This window comes from Solanum verrucosum, unplaced genomic scaffold (assembly GCF_900185275.1).
Source record: "Solanum verrucosum unplaced genomic scaffold, falcon-dt-bn FXZP01000073.1, whole genome shotgun sequence".
Taxonomy (NCBI): domain Eukaryota; kingdom Viridiplantae; phylum Streptophyta; class Magnoliopsida; order Solanales; family Solanaceae; genus Solanum; species Solanum verrucosum.
Window position 1 is genome coordinate 1,909,649 of NW_026020298.1, and position 18,668 is coordinate 1,928,316.

Genomic DNA, 18,668 nt, shown 5'->3' on the forward strand with positions numbered 1-18,668 from the left:
TTCTTTGAGAAATCAGATTGTGACAACATAAACTTTAATAGCTTTTGACTTCGGTGCCTCAAGTGAATGTCGCAAATTTATTTAAGCATGATATTTTACTTTTTACACATCATGAAATACAATTGATTTTGCAATCAATTATATATATATATATATATATACTAGTTTTTTCGACACGTGTTGCACGTGTTTATCAATTCAAAGAATATATGTTATAGTAAATAGTATTGCTTATTTAAGCGAAGATTTGAATAATAAGTTTTGCACAAAATAATATTATAGATTCTTTTATGAATATTCCATGTGGATCGTCATATATATGTATATATATATCTTATTCATGCGAACCTATGGAGATGGTCAAATGAAAAATTTTATTAGTTAAATGCAATAATGCATATATTTATTTAAATAATTTGATGAGGTTCAATCATGTAATTAGTCGATCTTAGTAATATTACGTTATAGATGTTGTTTTTTGTATATTTTTCGTGTCATCTAACCAGATGTGCGTTGCACGTTTATTCCACGTTAAACTGTTTAGATGTCATATGAACATGTGAAGAGAACAACTAGATATTATTTTTTAGAACTAATTATTTTATTAATTTTTATTTCAGAAGTTATAACATAATAGATGACGTTCTTGTTGTTGGTTCTCATATTTGACTTCTCGATTGATTGTGTACTTAAAGCAAAGATAACTATCTGACTATCCATAGTTAATTTTCCTTTTTTTTACTGAAAAAACTAGAAATTAAAATTGAAGAATATATTCAATCTGTGAAATCATATATATGATCACATGTTTATCTTACACCCAACAAAGATATAGTTCATGTACTTGTAAACGATTTTCAATTTATTCAACCAAGCATGATTCGTCCAAGAAAATAACAACATTGTTTTACCCATATATAGGGACGGTATAATAATATGAAACATTATTGTTCAAAAGTTAATGTAATAAAAGATGAAAGATAGAAATAATTAATGTAATAACTATGAGAATTCATAATATTATAACTAAACAATGTTAAAGAGTGTGAATAACGTTTGCAATAATTAGTAATAACTAAGAGAATTTATAATGTTATAACTAAAGAATTAATGTGCAATAATTGTATTTCTAATAAATTTTATACTTACATAAATAAATAGGACTTTTAAGTAATGTTACTATTTTTTTTTTATAGTTCTTAGATTTTAATTTAGTGTAGGGACAAAATGAAAATGATTATTCCATATTTTTGAATATAAAATTTATTTTGTAAATGATAAATTTTAAATGATTCACATATTTTCACATTTATTGTGAGATTTTTTTTTTTTAAAAAAGAACAACTCGGACCAATTCAAAATAATATAGTATATTTTGAAGTTTGAAGATCTTGTTAACTTGATTATACATTCGTCATATGAACTTTTCTTCTTCTAAAATACTGAAATATTAAGAAATAGTAAATAAGTAGAACAAAAGGGTAAATTTTATATAGTAATAACTATTTTGAAGAAAACTTTCTAACATTCTAAATCACATAAGTAACATTGATAAATAAAGTCATTCTTTTGTCTTGAGCATCAAAAAAAACAAATTGAGACAATTCTCCAACTCTTGAGAAGTTTAATAATTTTGTAAAAAGATGTTCCGAAGAATATATTTACATCACAAGTGAAATTGTTAACAAAAACAAATAAATTTAGACTACATCATGTTAAATTCATATATTTCCTGAAGTAGTCGAAGTTATCATTCCCTCTTAGGATAGAACGATTAACTTCATTATAATATTGATATCTCATATTCCACTAAACTTCGAACTAACTCAACGACAATAAATCACACTTAATTTTTTAAAATGTAAGAAGAAGAAGAGTAGAAGATTAAAAAAAATTGTGGTTGAAAAATGAGAGGAAACCCCTCTATTTATAGTCAACAAAGGGTAGTATGAACAAGTGTTTTTTGTGTCTTATCTGAAAAGTTATGACTAGTCCGAGAAGTCACAACCCTTTGGAAAAGTCACACTATTGAAAGGTCACAACTCATCGAAAAATCACAACCCTTCATAAAAAGTCACAACTTATCGAAAAGTCACAACTCATCGAAAAAGTCACAACCTAAGTTAGGGATATTATAGTAATTTAACATTCAAATTAGGAGTTCATACTTTGAAGGTTATATATATATATATATATAGTGTGTGTGTGTGTGATGTGACATCTCACTTTAGCGTTGAACACCATTTATTTATTTTTCTCATTTTTCAGTCTTTTTTTTTCTAATTTTGATCAAATGAGCCCCCAGCCTATTATTGGATTTCCAACTATACACTTATACTTCACGGGGGTCCTATTACCTCCATAAACTATTTAAAAATGAAATTATTATCTCCTTAAAAATTCACAATCACATTTATGTTGATCAGTGAAATCCACGCGTTTGACACGTGAATTTTTTTATTTTTTTTATTCTGTTACCTTTTTGACTGACATTTCTTTCCTTTCTCTTCCTCCTTTTTCTTTAAATCCTTGAACACATCAATGCCATTTTTTTTCTTCCCTTTTTAAATTCTTTTTTTTTATTAAATCTAAAATTATTATTAAATTTATGGTCATGGAATAGGTGCATAAATGATAAGATCTAATGTTAATTTAATTGACCTAAAAAATAAATTGTCCGCCAGAATATTTTCCGATGATGAAATTTTGAGATCTTTTTTTTTTAGAGATTTACATCATTATTAAGTTGTTTGAATGGATTTTGTTAACTGAAAAAGTTTGTTACAATAACTTCAAAATGGTATTTCAATGGAGTTTGAATGACTATTAGTTGATTTTAAAAATGGATGTAAAGTAATTTACTTAATAGTTTTTGATTGTGGAGAGTGGGAAGGAGATTTCTATCTATGATTTGTGGTGGTGACTTCCAGATCGTGATGGTGAAATTTGATGGCTGACATGAATGCTCTACTAAGTTGCTAAGAAGAAGAAAACAAATTAGAGATGTGATAGTTGTCTTGGATGATATTTATCCAAGCTTTTTGTGTTATTTCCATGTCAAATCTATGATGATGGGAGTTATATAGTTGGCAATTTCATAGGAGTTTCAAGTTTGGTGTGATTGAGGTTGGCTTCAACTATGTACCTCGATTTTCCGGCATCAATGCGGTGGCGTCGGACCCTTGGAGCTCCGAAGAAGGAAGGAGCTTAGTTTACAAATTGTTCTGTAGCTTTTTTTTTTCTTTTGATTTTGTTTGTTTTGATTTTTCAATTACTGTGTTTTAATCTGACTTCCTTTTTAAAATTAAAAAAGAAAAAAACAAATTAAGGGAAAAAAATGGAAAGAATATTAAAAATAAAGTTTTAATATTTATTTTTGGTCTTCACTCTCTCAAAGAGAATGAAATATACTCACTTTGCCACATAGGCATTTAGGGAGGTAATAATTTCAATTTTAAATAGTTCAGGGGGTAATCGGACCTCGTAAAGTATAAATGTGTAGTTAGAAATCTAATAATAGATTGAGGGCTCATTTAACCATTTTCTCTATATAATATACCCAATTAACTCTATTAAATATGTTAAATATAGTTAAATAAAATGTTGTAATTATTAATAAATATAATTACGGATAATTCAAAGTCTTCTTGAAATGTACGTGGCTAATTAATGAAAAGATCACAGGAAAATATCCATAACAAATGTGCAAAATCATGCATAGTTCTTCATTTAATACTCCCTTTGCCCAACAATTGTTATTCGCTATTGATTTAGCACACATTTTACGAAATCATAAACAATTACTATTGTCTTTTGAATATATTAAATTTAATGTTTTGAAAAATGTATTAGCTATCAAATACTCATACTTACCATCAAAGATAAAATAAACAAAGGATAAATTATCTCTTAGTTTTTCAAACTGAATTGTTGGACAATTATTTTTAATATAATGGGTGAGTAAAATAGACAGAGGGAGTAATAATCTCATTACTATTGGCTTGATGATTATTTAATTATATTATCAGTTATAAAAAAACTTATCATCTATCAATTTTCCACGATAATAAAACGTTTAAATTAACTTATTGTTCTCCTATACTAAAATTTCCATAGCTTCTCACCCATTATTGCCAAGACTATGAGAAAAAGGGCCAACTACATAGGGTATTACGTTTCTAGAGTATTCTTAAGATTGTGACAAAGACAAATCTGTTTCAATAAATAATTTTAATTTTTTTTAATTTAATAAAATTTGATAAAGCTAAACGTAGATGAGATGAGATGACATCTCTCTATAATATACATTTTTATTATTATTACTCCTGTTCTTAATGTTCTTTCTTAATTTTTTGGACTTTTTCCTTCATTTCTTTAACTAAAAAAATACTAAACTCCTCTTATTCATCCATTAACACACCATTAAAGAGGACAATGAAGAGTTTAAAGAAAAAATATTTTTAGTGTTGTAATAGAAAATGAAAATATGTAACAATTATAAAGAACTTATTGCAATCAATCAATCTATATATCTATATAAAGCTAAAACTAGGTCTGTTGATGTGGCACCCTCTAATGGCCAACATTTGCAATTTTCTATTTTCCCCCTTTTTTTGAATTATTTCTGATTTTTTCCCTAAAAAAAAATACATAAATGATTAAAAATATCACACTAAATATGAGTATTTACTTAGCTGCAGCCCAAAACATCTAAAACCCACCCCCACTAATATCACCTTAATTAACCAATTGACTACGTTAGTTCATTACTCAGCTACAGCCCAAACCGTTAAACAACCAGCCCACTACCATTGCCTTAATTATCCAATTTAATAGGTTAGTTTATGAGGCATGCGTTATTTTGATTTTCTTATTTCACAGAATTTTTTGGCTGAGTTTCTGACCTTCTCCCTCCCAAGTTCATAAGTTTCATAAGGTACGTTTTTCATTTTATTTCACCTTCTACCATCATTAACCCACTCCTTTATCTTCTTGATTTGTAACTGTAGTGTTTTAAATTTGTATTAATCTCTGGATCATTACACTGTTAATTTATTTTTGTGCCATTTTATACCCTAATTATTCGATTATATATAGTTTGATAGTGACTCCTTTTCATATCGAATTTTGCATTTTCTGTATAACTTTTAATTGAGTTCTTATAATGGCTTATTCTTGCCTTTCAGAGTTGGTTTCTAGTCGAGATGATTTCATGATAAGGGTTAGAAACAACCTTCCAATTGAGGAAGAGATGTTTTTGAACCGCATGGACATTAAGGAGTTGTTGGAGTCTGAGTGAAGCTCTAAACTACAGGTTGTTTTGTTATTTTGGTTCTTCTGTTTGTAATTTTCCATTTCAATAGGATTGTTACACTATATAATTATAGTTTGTTTTTTAAAATGTAAGAATTCATTACAGTGAAGTCCCAAATTATAGAAATAGATAACTATTTTGGCTGGTACTACCTCTTTTGTAATGTGTGTTCGAAGAAGATTGAATCTGTCAATAGTGTCTATCGCTGCAATAATTGCAATAAAAATTGCAAGTTTCCTTTGGTGAAGTAAGGATTGTAGAAGCACTGTAAATTTTATTTGTATACATTGTGAATTAATCTAACCTATTCTCTAAACATAGGTTCAAGATACACATAAAAGTGACATACGGAAGGGGATAGTACTTTTACCCTATTTAATGATGTGGCTGAGAAACTCATTGTTAAGTTGTTTCGTCCTTTTATAATTTTTAGTTTATTTTAATAAGTAGACGCCTTTGAGCTTAATTAAGTTGTTTCGTCCTTTTCCCATTTTAAGTTTAGTTTACTAACTAGACGCCTGTTATCCGTAGTGATGATTGTAGAAGCACTGTGAATTTGATTTGTATACATTGTGAATTAATCTAACCTATTCTCTAAACATAGGTTCAAGATACACATAAAAGTGACAGATACAAAAGGGGACAATACTTTACCCTATTTAATAATGTGGTTGAGAAACTCATAGTTAAGTTGTTTCGTCCTTTTATAATTTTTAGTTTAGTTTAATAAGTAAACGCCTTTGAGCTTAATTAAGTGTTTCATCCTTTTTCCATTTCAAGTTTAGTTTACTAAGTAGAAGCCTGTTATCCGTAGTGATGATATTCATACTTGTATGATTTTATCCCAACTTAGACAACTTCTATTATTAATCTATTTGGTTGTTTGCATACGATGTCTTTGTAAGCAAATACTTGATGAATATCACTTGATTGAGCAGTCTGCAAGTGTATCTTCTGTATACATAATTAAGTTCTTCTTCAGTTTTGTTCAATCACATAAATGTTGGTGCTATGCGCACAAAAAATATGGTCATCTTTCTTATTCAGTTAGATGTTGAGGCTATGCATGAGCGGGTTTAGTGCTTCTTCTTCGGTTATATTCTGCTATATTAGTCCCCACGTTGTTCAATTTCTTCCTTTGGTGCTTGCTATCTATAAGTAAGGAACAACAACAGGAACAATAACAACAAGAATAATAATAATAATAATAATAATAGTAATAATAATAATAATAATAATAATAATAGTAATAGTAATAGTAATAATAGTAATAGTAATAATAATAATAATAATAATAGTAATAGTAATAATAGTAATAGTAATAATAGTAATAGTAATAATAATAATAGTAATAATAATAATAATAATAATAATAGTAATAATAATAATAATAATAATAATAATAATAATAATAATAGTAATAGTAATAATAATAATAATAGTAATATAATAATAATAATAATAATAAAATAATATAATAATAATAATAATAATAATAAAATAATAATAGTAATAATAGTAATAGTAGTAATAGTAATACTAGTAATAGTAGTAATAGTAATAGTAATAATAGTAATAGTAATAATAGTAATAATAATAATAATAATAACAATAATAATAACAAGAATAATAATAACAATAATAATAATAATAATAATAATAATAGTAATAGTAATAGTAGTAATAGTAATAGTAATAGTAATAATAATAATAATAATAGTAATAGTAATAGTAGTAATAGTAATAGTAATAATAGTAATAGTAATAATAATAATAATAATAGTAATAGTAATAGTAATAGTAATAATAGTAATAGTAATAATAGTAATAGTAATAATAATAATAATAATAATAATAATAATAGTAATAATAATAATAATAGTAATAGTAATAGTAATAATAATAGTAGTAATAGTAATAGTAATAGTAATAGTAATAGTAATAGTAATAGTAATAGTAATAATAATAGTAATAGTAATAGTAATAATAGTAATAGTAATAGTAATAATAGTAATAATAGTAATAATAGTAATAATAATACTAATAATAATAATAATAATAATAATAATAGTAATAATAGTAATAATAGTAATAATAGTAATAATAGTAATAATAGTAATAATAGTAATAATAATGATACCAATACGAAACGGATCGCACAACAGTTAGATAATTAGGAACCATTATAGTCATAGTTAGCCCTGGCAACAGTATATGAAAATCCCTACTATCCGGGTCCGCCCGGGTCCGCCCTTCCTCATGGGTAATCCAACGGATTCCTTCGGCTATTTTTCATATACTGGCCTGGATTACCTATGTCTGACCTTAATCTAACTTGTTCAATCTGTCAACATAATAGACACAATGCCACCTTAAAATAACTTAGTATGCTATAGCTCAACACAAACAGTTTAGCCCATCATTGGGCTTATGAACAGAAAATCAATAGGTTAAGATGAGAAATAGTACCTTCGAACAAGATCTTCAAAACCAAATTGCAAACTTTTATTGAAATACTCAAAAATATTACAAAGAGAGAGAGAGAGGGAAACAAAGAGAAAGAGAGAGGGGTTTCTAAAACCTGCCTCTTACTGAATACACACTTCCTCTTATATAGAGGTTACAAAGCAAAACGAATAATAAAGAGTGGCCCACAACTTTTTACATTGGCCAATAACCACATGATAAGACCGACAAGCCCTTATGGCTTTCACATGGCCTCATTCTTTATTTAAGATGGCCGACAATGCTTTCGGCTATTCTTTATAAAAGTAGCTTTAATTTTTTGGCCTCTTATGACAAGTGACCAACTTTATATCTTGCCTTTTCCTTTATCGCCAGCTGTACTTGCACTAGAAGATTCTTCTAGTTGTTGTTGATATTTCTTGAGAATAGTCTCAAGATCTATTTCTTCATCATCAATGTCTTGTCCTTCTCCAGCAATACATGTATCGTCTTCATTAGTATGACTGGCTGAAGCCATAGAAATATCATCTTTTATCTTAATATCAAGATTTTTCATTAAATCTTTCTTTACTTCTTCCATATATATGGCAATAGCTTCTGACTTAGAGATAAGCCCTTTTTTCATTTGAAGTTTTCTTGTAATCTTTTTGAATGGACTTAAATCTTCTATGATAGACGATTCCATAGTGATAGCCTCATATTGACTAATTTTAACATTTATTAAATCAATAATCTCTTGGCCATGTAACTTGCCTTCAGGATTTTTCTGAAGTAATTTACTCCAGAACTTAGTGTAAAAAGTCCTCTGCAAACAAGGAAATCCTTCTGAAGTATTATTAACTTCTATTGACCATTTCATGATCCAAGGAATTGAAAATTCAATGAAGAAATACATCAAGGATATTCCTTCGAAGAATACATTCTCTTCCTGCAACTTTACTAATTTTGGGGATATGTCCACCCATTCTAAATATAATTTCTTGTATGATTCCGGTAGGATTTTTACCGAAGGACCATATAAAGTCCACCATTTACAGAACCAATTAGGAATATGCCTGTCAAATACATTAGAACATATTTTAATAAACCACGAATGCTTCCTATTAGCATTTTCATATAACAGGACCTTATTAAATCCATCGATATAATCCCAATAATTATATTTTACAGCAACTTTTTGCTCTGGGTGGATATAATCCAATTCCTTCAAAGTACTCATACCCCACTCTTCAGGCGCTATAATCTTCTTTATGATTAATTTTGAAAAGTTATAAACTTTCTTGGTATTAGCAGGGTAAAAATGCTGAAATTCGCACCCTGTAGATGAGAGTATTATCTCATAATGCATTCTGTATTTGTACACAGTAGTAGTATAAGATACTGTATCCAAATACCTAGCCATTATCTGCCATGGCTCATTCCTCCATTTGAGATCATTTTCTTCTAAAAGAAGTATAACTTCTTTTTTATCATTCATATCAAAAACCTCTATGTTCTCATCATCTATTAAAATTGAAGAGTATGACGGTGGATTATTATTATTATCTGATTCTTTCCTGGATTTCATAAAATCCATAAACCCCTTATACATCGGATGATTCATATCAATCCCACTAGTTCCACTGGAACTAGATGCAATATTAGCGGTTACTAGCTGTCTGTTTCCATACTGAATGAGGATATTACCTCTTCCTCCTCTGGACTGGTTACGTCCTCTTCCCCTTTGTGAAGGGGGCCAAGATGGTCTCATCCTGCAAAAAGACATAAACAATTATTATGATAAATATTCTCTAGTAAGAAAATCTGGAAGACTATTTTCTTCACCCTTTTTACATTGTATTTCAAAATCAAAAGGTGCCAATAAAGCTTGCCATCTCGCAAACATTTGTTTAGACACATCATGTTTGCAGTCTTTATTAAACATAAATTTAGCTGCTTGGCAATCAGTTTTTATTAAAAACTTTTGGTTATAAAGATCTCCTTGAAATTTAAGGACACATTTTACTATAGCTAATATTTCTTTAGCTATAGTGGCATAATTTTTCTGAGCTGTGTTCCATTTGCCAGAATAATATTGAATAATATAATGTCTTTTATTTTCAGGACAATATTGGGTAAGAATACCCCCATATCCTATATCAAAAGCATCAGTTTCTACAGTCTTTGCCCAATTTGGATTGGCCAAAGTTAAACAAGGAAGGTTTTTAACCTTTTCCTTAATCCTTTTAACTGCTTTAGTATGATCATCTGACCAAGCCTTAGGATTCTTTTTTAACCTTTCATATAAAATGGCTGTATCTTTTGCTAGATCCTTTATAAATGGAGCAATATAATTAAGACTTCCCAGAAACCTCTGCAATTGGGTTTTGTTAGTTATAATATCAGGAAATTTAGAAGCAAATTCAATACTTCTGTTGATAGGACTAATGTTTCCTTTTTCTATATTATGACCAAGAAACCTGATATTTGTTTTAAATAAGGCCATCTTTGGTTGAGACAAAACTAACCCGTTCTGAATAATAATTCTTTTAAACAGTTCTAAGTGTTTAAAATGGGTTTCTATATTTTTAGAAAATACTAGAATATCATCTATATAAACTATTATAAAATTACTATAAGGTATGAAAATATCATTCATAATTTTCTGAAATTCTGATGGAGCATTCTTTAAGCCAAATGGCATGACATTCCATTCAAATTGCCCCATCGGCACATTAAAAGCAGTTTTGAACCTATCTGATTCAGCTATCTGAATCTGCCAATAGCCTGATTTTAGATCAAATTTAGAGAAAATAATAGCATCATAAACTCTATCTAATAAATCCTTTTTATTAGGAATTGGATACCTTATCCATCTTAAGGCTTTATTAAGAGGCTTATAATTTATTACCAATCGAGGTGCTCCCCTTTCCTGTTCGGCGTGTTTATTAACATAGAATGCCGTACAAGACCATGGTGATTTGGATTGCCTTATAAGGCCTTTTTGTAATAAAGAGCTAATTTCTTTTTTGCATAACTCTAAATATTCAGAGTTCATCTGACAAGGTCTTGCTTTTGTAGGAATATTATCCTCATCAAAATCATCTTCATATGGAAGACTTACAACATGCTTTTTCCTATTCCAAAACGCATTGGGGTGATCTCCACATATTTCAAGAGAGAATTGATTGGCCAGGATATTAATTTTATCTTGTAATTTAGGATTTTGTAAAATATTTTCAATTTCAATACTATTAATTTCTTGTTTTATAAAATTGACTTGATTATTTTTTGAAATCAACAGTTTGGTAGTTAAATCATTTATCATTCTAGTAAATGGTTTAGTAACAAACTCTAATATAAATGGTTTGTTATTCCAAGTTCCAATAATTTTATTATTATCCCAATGAGTGAGTGGGAAAATATCATTTATAAAAGGTACACCCAAAATAATTTGATTAGTGATATTTTTTACTAAAACAAAACTTTGAGGGACACAACTTTTCCCTTTACATATAAAGGCTTTGGGTAATTTAAATTCAATATTCATTTTGCTTCCATTAGCAGAACGAAGACTATGAGTAGTTTTATGAAAATACCTTGAAGGTATAAGTCCTTCCTGAATACAATTTAAATCAGTTGCACTATCAATAAGAGCAATAAATTCTTTCTTATAATTATAATCTATTAAAAGAGTTATCTTAGTATAAAACTTTTGGGAAGTAAAAGCTTTAAGACTATATAAAAAATCTGTCTTATTTGATTTTAAAGAAAGGTTTTTTATAAAATCAAGATTATCATTTTCTCCTTCAAGAGAAGAAGAAGATTCCGAAACGTTTTCTAAATCTAGTCGGGTTTGTAAAGCATCCATTCTGACTTCTATAACCACATTCTTTTCTTTAAGACGTAGAATGTCTTCTTTGAGATTATTAATCTCTTCTTTTAAATCACTAATCGTGGTAGGAGAACTTATCATCTTCCTTCTTTCTAATAAGAGATTTTTAACCTCTGCCATAGTATATGAACCTTCTTTAGTAGGGATTTCTTTAGGGATATGATTTCTTTCAGAAATATGATCTTTCTCTTTTGAATCACTGATTTTATCAATGATTTGGGCCCTGATTTCAGGGTCTTTGATATTTTGTAAAAGCTCTATTACTTTGTCATTATCAATGACATTGAGACTCATTTCTTTAAATTGATCATAGATCTTATAAAGATCATCCTCTTCTACCTCCTTTTCACATGCCATTCCTTGTTGGCATGGTGAACACTCATCTTCAAAAGTCAGAAAGTCTTCTTGTTGAAGAGCTTTAAGATCTTCACTTGTGGAGGAGAATATCGTAAAGAAAAGGTCTACTGTTAAAAACAGTAGAAAGGAAGAATATGATATACCTCAACATCTTGATTTACTTAATAAGTGGACTATTCCTAAAATATCCCCTAGAATCATATATCAGATGGGTACTTTTGAGAAATTAGGTCTCAAACAAGTGGTAAAAACCACAGAAGAAACTATCACTATTGATAGTGACAACCAGACGTTTAGATTATTATCTGATAATGATTTAGCCCCTTATAGGGATATTTATAGGTTTATGCATATTGGGTTGGTACAGGTTGCTTTTAAGCCCCTTACTTTGCGAGGCTTACCTGAAAGCTTTATAGCAGCCTTACAACCTCCACTTGATAATAATAATAATAATAATAATAATAATAATAATAATAATAATAATAATAATAATAATAATAATAATAATAATAATAATAATAATAATAATAATAATAATAATAATAATAATAATAATAATAATAATAATAATAATAATAATAAATAATAATAATAATAATAATAATAATAATAATAATAATAATAATAATAATAATAATAATAATAATAATAAATAATAATAATAATAATAATAAAAATAATAAAATAATAATAATAATAATAATAATAATAATAATAATAATAATAATAATAATAATAATAATAAAATAATAATAATAATAATAATAATAATAATAATAATAATAATAATAATAATAATAATAATAATAATAATAATAATAATAATAATAATAATAATATAATAATAATAATAATAATAATAATAATAATAATAATAATAATAATAATAATAATAATAATAATAATAATAATAATAATAATTAATAATAATAATAATAATAATAATAATAATAATAATAATAATAATAATAATAATAATAATAATAATAATAATAATAATAATAATAATAATAATAATAATAATAATAATAATAATATAATAATAATAATAATAATAATAATAATAATAATAATAATAATAATTAATAATAATAATAATAATAATAATAATAATAATAATAATAATAATAATAATAATAATAATAATAATAATAATAATAATAATAAATAATAATAATAATAATAATAATAATAATAATAATAATAATAATAATAATAATAATAATAATAATAATTTGACCAAAAAGAAGATATCATTTGAATGGACTGAAAAATGTGAGGAGAGCTTCCAAAAGCTCAAGACTCTCTTGACCACCGCACCTATTCTAGCATTACCGATTGAAAGTAAAGATTTTATTGTTTATTGTGATGCTTCACATTCTGATTTTGGTGCTGTGTTGATGCAGGATAAGAATGTTATAGCTTATGCCTTGCGTCAATTGAAGGTGCATGAGAGGAATTATCCACCACATGATTTGGAGTTGGCAGCGGTAGTGTTTGCTCTTAAGATCTGGCGGCATTACCTCTATGGTGTTAAGTGTGAACTGTTTACTGATCATCCTAGTTTGCAGCATGTGTTCGCTCAAAAGGATCTGAATTTGAGACAACAAAGGTGGATGGAGTTTCTTAAATATTATGATGTCACCATTCAATACTATCCGGGCAAGGCTAATGTGGTGGTAGACGCTTTGAGTCGAAAAATGGTGAGTATGGGTAGTTTAGCTTGCTTGATTGTATCCAAGCGACCTTCGGCTAAGAAAATTCAGACCTTAGAGTCTAAGTTCATGTAGTTGGGCATCTCAATAAGAGGTGGGGGTGTTAGCTAGCATTAAAATAAGGGCCACATTTATTGATGAGATCAAGGCCAAACAATTTGAAATTGAAAATTTGGAGGAGCTTAGGAAGAAGACTGCGATTGGTAAGGCACAAGAGACCACTCTTGATGCGGAAGGCGTGCTCAATCTTAAAGGAAGAATTTGTGTTCCTCGAGTTGATGACTTGATTCAGAAATTGTTGGCAGAATCTCATGGTTTGCGATATTCTATTCATCCGGGTGTGACAAAGATTTATTGAGATTTGAAGCGAATTTATTGGTGGTCGGGCATGAAGAAGGATATAGCGGAGTTTGTGGCAAAGTGTCAAAATTGCCAACAAGTGAAGTATGAACATCAAGGGCCTGCAAGTTTGCTTAAAAGAATGCTAATTCTGGAATGAAAGTGGGAAATGATAGCCATGGATTTAGTGGTTGGTCTTCCCAAGACTTTGGGAAAATTTGATTCTATTTGGGTAATAGATTGACTAAGTCAGCCCATTTTATTCCGGTAAGAATAGATTATAATACTGAACAATTAGCTAAGGTGTATGTGAAAGAGATAGTGAGGTTGCATGGGGTGCCCCTCTCTATCATCTCAGACCGTGGTACCCAATTCACATCCAAGTTTTGGAGGAAATTACATGATGAATTGGGCACACAACTCACTTTTAGTACAACCTTCTATCCACAGATAGACGGGCAGTCAGAGAGGACTATTCAAGTATTAGAAGACATGTTGAGAGCATGTGTGATTGACTTTGGAGGGCATTGGGATAAGTTCCTACCTTTTTGTGAATTCTCCTATAATAATAGTTATCACTCTAGCATAGATATGACTACCAGACAAGTTTGATTTATTTATATGATGATTATTTAATATGATTTGATTTGATGTTTTAACACTCAAATTTTATAATTATTATTTTAGAAAGTTAAATGAAATTTAATATATTGATATAGTCTGAATTTTTGTTCTTTTCTTTGACTTATCTATGTTTTATAATTATTTTAGAAAGTTAAATGAAATGTGATAGTTTCTCGATCTTTTTCTGTGTGACATTTTATTCGTGTAAAATAATTAGGGTGTTTGACTTTCGAAGAACAATAATTGGTTGTGGTTTTCATTTTAATCTAAAGATGATTATAGTATAAAATGTAGTACTCACTATGTTGCTTTATCATTATACATTAAAAAATCAAATTATAAATCAGTTAAATTTTAAAAAGTTAATGTCACGACCCAGTCCATTATGATTGGCACTCATACTAACTTTCTGATGGGAGAACCACTACTACAATCCAAACCAAGCAACTAAACCAAAGCTAAGGCATTTAAGTACACGAAAGCAGGAAAATACTAAGGAAAGAAATAGAGTTCCCATAAACTCTCACAAAAGTCTAACAATAATAAACTAACAATGTGGAAGTAATGCCTAGAACCTGAAAGTCAATGTACCAAAACATGTAACAATGAACCAAGTCTAAACAAGAAGGGATACAACCCCAACTAATGCACTAATAACTAGTAGAACTGTCTAAGTCCGGAATGTGGATATAGACGAAAGGAGAACTCATGGCAACCCGAAAGAATTGGCTCACACTTGAATTCAAATGACCATCACTAATCTTCTAAGCGATGTCTATCAGTAGCCGCTTGAAGATGTCCTGCACTCCACAAAAATAAGAGCAAGTGCAGTATCAGTACACAACCACAGTGTACTGGAAGGATCACACGGCTATCCCACTAAGTGTAACATACATTAGTCAATACAACAATATAATCACATGCACATATTGAACATATACAATATCATCAACATATACGAACAATGAACAACTTCACATTTTCTCAAGATACACAATTATGACAAGTCATTGGTCCTCTCATGAAACAAAACCCAAACAGTTAGCATACCGAAACATGGTACCCGATCCAATGATTATACTAGAACGTGGAAACGGATCCCATAATTATGCCGGAACGTGGCAACCGATCCAAGTAAGTTATGCCGAAACATGACAACCGATCCATTCAACATACCACAATTACAATCATAAGTATATCCTCAAGATCATACATTTAAGTCATGATTTCATGGTATCCCTCATTCATCTATCTCATTCACAACAAGTGTGATCAATACTGCAACATTCATATACATACATGTATCATAATGAAGCTAGAACAAACATACATCACATAATCATAGAATCACAACCATCACCTACCTCAAAACAAACTTGAAACCCTAAGAAACTTGATCCTTCCCTTTCCGGATTCGTTCCGCTTGTTCTTGGTCTACAAAAAATCAATATAATACGGGAATCAATAAAAAATCACTAATTACCTGGATTACTAACAATTCTAACAACCCTAGATCATACCCATGATCCCAATTATCCCAATATAGGGTTGTTTCCACCATAGAATCTAGATCAAAACCCTCCCCCATCGATATTTACCCATTAGATTACGTTCTACGGATCGAAAAATGGATTCGGGGAGTGAAAAGCTTACCTGTAGCCTCAAGAATGGTGGAAAACTGTTAAGAGTTGCCTGAGGTCCGTTCCTTAGCTCTAAAAATTGAAAAGTGCAGAATGAGGTCGTTTAGGGGTTTATTTACGACCTTAAATCGCCTTGAACCCGCCACAACGGCCCTCACCTGCTTCAGCGGCCTTGCCAGAGCGGCCATAACCCCCCTCCAAGGCGGCTTGCACGAACCAGTGAGCTATTTTAAAGAATTTCAAATCCCCATTTCACAACACACCTCTAACCTATGACGCTCAGAGAATACCCTTCACGCTAAGATCGATTTCGGGAGTTCTACTCTCCCGAATTCAATTATGTAAAGTCGTACAAATTCCTTAACGAGTTATCTAACCACTCATATAACCAGAATTATAATTAAATCACCCAATTTCTATCAGATTTCCCTACACCTTAAAGACTCTAATTCCGTCCAAATCTGGACTAGGTTGGGAAAATCCAAATACTACGAAAAAGTTTTTCGACCCAAATTTTTTCCCCATGGGCTTTTCTATAATGACGAAACTCGGTCGTTACAATAGATACCAATTTACCCATCACTCGTCCCCGAGTGACAACTTAGGAAAAACAGGCTAAAGAAGGAATGAAGTAGTACCTGAATCGACGAACAATTGGGGATACTTGTCTCACATGTCCTTCTCGGTCTCCCAAGTAGCTTCCTCAACTGGACGATGCTTCCATTGAACTTTCACGGACTTAATCTCCTTGGTTCTCAACTTGCGTACATCACGATCAAGAATTGCCACCGGTTCCTCCTCATATTGGAGTTCCTTGTCTAACACAATTGAGTCCACTTAATGATATAATCCCCGTCACTATGATACCTCTTCAACATAGACACATGAAATACCGGATGAACATCCGATAGATTAGGAGGTAAAGCCAATCTATACGCTACCGGTCCTACACATTTAAGAACCTCAAAGGGACCAATGTATCGCTGACTTAGTTTGCCCTTCTTGCCAAATCTCATCACCCCTTTCATGGGTGATATCTTAAGAAGAACATTCTCACCAGTTTGAAATGCCATGTCTCTTACCTTATGATCCGCATAGTTCTTCTGTCTACTTTGGGCTGCTAAAATCTTAACTTGAATACTCATCACCTTATCTTGAGCATCCTTCACTAAATCTATCCCCAATAGTTTCACATCTCCAGCCTCAAACCATCCTATGGTCACCTCTCATAGAGTGCCTCAAATGATGCCATATCTATGCTAGAGTGATAACTATTATTATAGGAGAACTCACATAAAGGTATGAATTTATCCCAATGCCTTCTAAAATCAAGCACATATGCCCTCAACATATCTTCTAACACTTGAATAGTCCTCTCTGACTGTCCGTCTGTCTGTGGATGGAAGGCTGTACTAAAAGTGAATTGTGTGCCCAATTCATCATGTAATTTCCTCCAAAACTTGGATGTGAATTGGGTATCACGGTCTGAGATGATAGAGAGGGGCACCCTATGCAACCTCACTATCTCTTTCACGTAAACTTTAGCCAATTGTTCAGCATTATAATCTATTCTTATCGGAATAAAATAGGCTGACTTGGTTAATCTATCAACCACTACCCAAATATAATCAAACTTCCCCAAAGTCGTAGGAAGATCAACTACAAAATCCATGGCTATCCTTTCGCACTTCCATTCCGAAATTGGCATTCTTTGAAGCAAACCTGCAGGCCTTTGATGTTCATACTTCACTTGTTGACAATTTGGACACTTCGCCACAAACTCCGCTATATCCTTTTTCTGGCCCGACCACCAGTAAATTCGCTTCAAATCTCGATACATCTTGGTCACACCCGGATGAATAAAATATCGCAAACCATGAGACTCTGCCAACAATTTCTCAATAAAGTTATCTACTCTAGGAACACATATTCTTCTTTTAAAATTGAGCATACCATCCTCATCATGAGTGGTCTCTTGTGCCTTACCATTCACAATCTTTTTCCTAAGCTTCTCCAAATTTTCATCCTCAAATTGTTTGACCTTAATCTCCTCAATGAATGTGACCCTTATTTCAATACTAGCTAACTCCCCACCTCTTTCTGAGATGCCCAACTGCATGAACTTGGACTCTAAGGTTTGAATTTCTTTAGCCAAAGTTCGCTTGGTTACACTTAGGTAAGCTAAACTACCCATCCTCCCGCTTTTCGACTCAAAGCGTCTGCCACTACATTAGCCTTACTCAATTGGTATTGAACGGTGACATCATAATCTTTAAGTAACTCCATCCACCTTCATTGTCTCAAATTCAAATCCTTTTGAGTGAACACATGCTGCAAAC